The following is a 5,946-nucleotide window of genomic DNA, read 5'->3' on the forward strand; positions in this document are numbered from 1 at the left end:
TTTAATTCTCTTTGATGTAGATATAGCCCTATTGCAAGTAGTACCAAAAATAAATGTTGTATCTAAAAATATTATAATTTACTATGTTCGGCATATATAAATAAAACAGTTTTCTTTATTTTTTGGAATTTTTATAATGTATATGAAGTATATGTGTACGCCTGTTAATTTTAAATGTGATTGTTCTTGGCAAAATAAATAAAATTTAGGAACTACTTGACATCAAATATTTTATGTAAAACAAAACAATGACTTTCATTAATTAATTTATATATATATGTATCATACCGTATTGTTAAAAATAGGGAGTAGGTATATAAAAATGAATACAATCCAGATTTCAATGCAAAATTAAACAGTTATGCTCTTACTACAGTTGCGTAACTGGATGAATTTTGAAACCTAACTGGTAAATATTTAATTATTTAATGCGCAACTTTGCAATACCGCAATGGATCCTTAGAAATGCTAACATCCATATAACTTATATACATAGTAATTTTATCGATTACGCGCAGAATATTTTTTACCATCGTGTGCAGTGCTGTCTTAAAGCATGGCCCCGTAGGGCCCCAAAATTTTAAGGGCCTCAAATTCACATAGATTACATTATTTACAAAATATCATAATTTTACATTTTGTTTTTCTTAAAATTTTTTTAATATTTATCTCATAGACTCGAATGAAAAATTATTAAAATTAACTTTGTATCAAAATACTAAATAATACAATTTGATTTATTTCTAGTACATACGTATATAATTTTGACATGCACTGTGTTATCGTTATTTCGATTTGTTTTACCTAGAAGTATTGTGTAAAGTATTAACCATTTCAGACCCAAATTAATTTCTTATAGAGATAAAAAATTATTTATTGCATATTTATTTTACTATGGACTATAGTATATAGTATTTATAATTATAAATAATTTATAGTAATTATAAGAGTAAAATGTTTTAAAAAAAATTTATTTTTAGATTTTGACGAATTTAGGAGTATGTCCTCTATAGGGAACATTGGGTCTGAATGGTTACAAAAAAAATTCAAATTAAAATTATCATATTAAATTTTAAAATGTTTCAATAAGTATAATAGCAATATAATGTAATGAAGAATTATTATTTTTATTCATAATTACAATAAAATAAAATAAAATCCCTGTGAATAATAAAACAATTATTTATACAATATACCTTTTTATTGATGAAAATTAAAAAAAACCAATTATTTGTACTATTAAAACATAAACGGATATTACATTTTGTGCAAAATACATATGTTTTTCCGTTGCATCCAGGATTTTTGCATCTTGATGTGTTCTCTTTTGTATCAAATTTAGGAAAATGATCAAATTTATCTTTTCGCACATCATTTGACGGCTGACTAGAATCAACTTTTCGTGCTTTAGGTTTAGTTGAAATATCGAGATTTTCTCCTGTATCTGTACGAGGTCTTCCCCTACGTGTTGGCGTTTATTTTGATTTTCTTTTATTAGATTTTCCGCTAGTTCCATACGAAAATGTAAGAGATCTTTTCTTTTCTTTTTTTTTTTTATTTATATTATAATGGTCTGCGTCTTTTAAATATTGTAACCAACAGTTTGCCACTACAAGATCGAAAGCATGTACAATTATTCGTAGAGTCCATTTTCTTGAACGTATAAACGTTCTATAATAACTTATAAGTTGGTTTATTTTATCAACCCCCATTGAAGTATTATATACTGTTACTATTTCCGGCCTTTCAATATTGACGTACATTTTTTGTTTTTTATCCCAACGTCTGATAGTTTCCAATTGTCAAGTCCCAATATAGTTGGAAACTAAACAAACAGACCTTGTATAATACCATTTTACCATACATAAATAGCAGTTATTCATATTTGTAGAAATTTCAAATTCTGACACGTTACCGTCCCCCCCAATAAATCAAAAATTTCATGGTCGCGTAACCTTCTAGCCATTTTAAATAAAATAAATAATACAATAACTAATAAAATGTAATATATTCTATTTTATTACTTTATAATATTATAATGACGTATAAGCATAACATAGGGAGCGAAATGTAATCGATATCGTAACGACACGTGAAACGCTGACGAAGTGATTACGAAATCACGAAAGCCACGAACGTTCAGACCCAATGTCCTCTAAGAGGGACACATACAAAACATTCGATAAAATTAGTTGTATCAAACATAATAAAGTGGAAATTAGTTCAAAACACTTATATGATAGTTACCGAAATAAGAAAAAAAAAAACCAAGCAATTATCACTATCGGTGAATAATCTATAGACATTTATATATACCAATTCCGTGGAAATAATAACAATGAAATAATATAAGATAACTCTGTCTTTAACTCTAGAAATTCAAATCCCACATTAATTATGGAACTATTTTTGGATTCTAGGGTACATTTCCTATAAACTCAATATATAATTGAAGACAATTCATTATCACAGCAATAATATTAAATTAAATATTGTTGTGTCCTAAAGAGGACACTGGGTCTGAAAGGGTTAAATTGTCGCTAGAGAAAAATTTCCAGATTCTGACTATAAAGTTTACATCAACGAACTAAGAAGAGGAGTATATATTTAACATTCCCCGGTGAACAGACTAACGAAAGTATTCCGTTTTCAAGTAGTGAAAAATTCAAAATAGAAACTTAATTTCGAATAATAGACACATTAATAACTCGGTTAAAAATTCTTGGTAAATCATACCAATCAATAAATAATCTGTTTGGATTTTTCTCCAATTTAAAAAAATTAAATACAAAAGAAATACAAATCCATTGTAAAACATTTGCGGAATTTTATCATGTAGATATTAATGAATATGAATTGATTTTAGAATGTATACACTTAAAAGCGTATGTATCGGAACTTGATATTTCTGAATTTAGTGTTTCTACTACATATAAATGTTTAAAATCAAATAGACTAGAAGAAACATTTCCAAATATAATTTCTTTCCAAATTTTTTTATCAATGATGATTACCAACTGTAGTGGGGAACGTTCATTTTCTAAGTTAAATTTAATTAAAGAAAAGTTTAGAATAAACATGAGCCAGAAACGATAAAACTCCTTATCTTTAATGAGTATTGACATGAACTACTATCAAGTTTAGATTATGAAAATATAATAGAATACTTTGCGAATGAAAAAGCTAGGAAGAAACCATTAGAGAGTATTTAATAACTGACAAATTTATATCAATACTTATATTTTTTTTTATGACGATTATTTTAGTTTTTGTTTAATGAATTACATTTATTTTTTAACTATATAACATATTAATGTATAAATAATTAATGTCTTGACGTTTTAATTAATAGGAAAATATTTTTTGACATATAGGCATATATTTTTAAATTATAATAAACACTAAAGTAACAGAGATTTACATAAAAATTTACTTTTTACTAATAAAGTATGATATTTATTAAATAATAATACATAATGTGTTAAAATATGTATATATGTATTATAATTTAGTATTATAAGGCCTCTGAAACATGTTGGGCCCGGGGCCCCATAAAGACTTAAGACGGCTCTGATCGTGTGTTAGCATATTATAGATAAATTATTTGGTACACATTTTTGATATTACGATTGTGGTTTAAACGAAAAACCGAAAAGACTCTTGTGCAAGATAATACAGGAAAAGCGCATTGACACATTTACTAACATTAAAATCATAACCGCACTAAAACAACTATGTAAATAATACCAACTAATTGTATTTTCGAGGGAATCGCGACACGAAATGACGGACCTTTCATATGGTCTCATAATCAATGTTTATTTCAGATTTTCTGTTCTGGGGGAGGGGGGTTCGTAAATGTTCAATGGTGTACTTATGCTATAGGAGTAAAAAATGAAGGGAAGTAAAAATATCGTTTTTCAATTTATTGATATTAGATACATAAATAATAATAATAATAATAATAATAATAATAATAATAATAGAATAATATAATAGTATAATATAATAATAAAATAGATAGATTACAAATCTATCTTGAGAGAAAAAAATTGGTTAATTTTAGTAATATTATTAATAATACTTCATACTGAACTTAAGTCATCTTTATTATATATATAATTATATTATTGTTATTATATTTATTTAATAAATTTAATTAAACAATCCCGACATTGCTTTTGATGCGTACAAATTACTTCATTCACATTATCTTCGTCGAGTTCTGATGGTCCTTCTGCATTAATTTACAATCTTTCTTGTCTCATCAGATTTCTCCTTTTGTTCATAATCCTATTCGTTGTTCTAAAAGAGCACTCCCCGGAGACCGTTGAAACTGAGATACACATTAAGCATTCAACCAATTTTTTCAAACTTGCATACCCAATATTTGCTATTATAAATATATGACAGTCGTGTTTTACGTCTTCTTCTACCAAACTATTTGCAACATACTTAAATTAATTTAGATATATCCGAACATTAGTTGGTTCAATATTAGGAAAGTATAAACAAATTTGAACTATATCTTCTTCAGTGATTATGTTTAAAGATTCAAATGATTCAAATAAAGTACTTCATTAAGTTATTTCCAGTGATTGTTCATTAAAACGTGATTGCATTTGTTCTATCAATTATATCATCAAATTTTTTTGCTTCCTTTGGACTTTTTATTTTGTTTTCATTTTTAATCATATATCATGTACTACGTACATATTTTTGTAAATGTATTTATAGAAATGTGAATTGAATTATTTTCGATATATTTTTAAGTTGATCAATCGTAGAAGGTTAAAATGGGTACAACTGTATAATTTTTTTTTTTTTTTTTTGTAAAACTTTACTTAAATTATTAACTGCACGTAAAGGGACAGCTAAAGTTATTGAAAAACTTGACCGTGCGTTTTCTAAGAAAATACCTTCTGCTAATCATAGGCGTGCGTTTATTCGTGTTTCCGGTGTGGCTTTTATTTTTTATTTGATCACACACCCCCTTATAAAACCTTGCTTTAAAAAAAACTTGATATACAAAACATAAGTAAGAAGAAATAAAATTTATTAGAAAAACTGATGTACAATCTGATTACCAGCCCCGGCAATTTTTATTTTTTTGTAATTTAATTAAATTGATAAAAAAAACTTTCGATTTTCCAAAAAAAAGAGTTATTAGCCTTTTTTACCTTAGTACCTATTACCTACCTAAAAAAAAGTCTCAGGTGTGGCTATAGCCCTATAAGCCACACCCGTGCGCACGCCTATGCTGCTAATATATCTAATATCTGATCCGTCCGTGTGTAAATGTTCACGTGCCAAAATAATCAATCATTACCACTCTTCGGCTGCATGATTTATATCACTGACCGCGTACATTTTTCGGCTGGTCAGGGTACAGTTTTCTACGGGGGAGGGGGAGAGTCCCAGTAATAAACATTGCTTCATAATCGTCATGAGAAAGACGATTGTTGTCGAAACGCTAATGAGATAATGGTTTCCTCCCCGTTCCCCAGTCCGTACGTGGGAAATCGCACGTACGACGTGGGGTGACGAGACTACGATTTGCGTGCACGGTACGTGTAGGTACGCCGTGCGGCCCATCGGCCGGCCTGTCGGGCAACAGGTGTCGGCGGCGCACGAGGTCCCGTTCGAAACCCGGTACACGTCGTGTAACGGTCGCACGGCCGCTGCAACCGAACCTGCGAGCCGTCAACCGTTCGTACCGTTCTGTGAAAACCGTTCGGCGAACGAACACGAACGTCTATGTCGATGCGGACGTGAACGGCTCCGAACGCGGTGGTAAAGATCGTTGTCCGTCGTCCCGTGGGGCAGGCAGCCGAAAACGAGAATTATCGCGCGAAATTACGGCGGTGACATTATCGACTCGGCCGCGTTCGGCCACCACTCGCGGAAACGTCGTCGTAAGTCTCCGCCGGCGGCGGCGGGACGAGC

This window comes from Sipha flava, unplaced genomic scaffold (assembly GCF_003268045.1).
Source record: "Sipha flava isolate LNK unplaced genomic scaffold, YSA_version1 1_pilon_pilon, whole genome shotgun sequence".
NCBI lineage: Eukaryota > Metazoa > Arthropoda > Insecta > Hemiptera > Aphididae > Sipha > Sipha flava.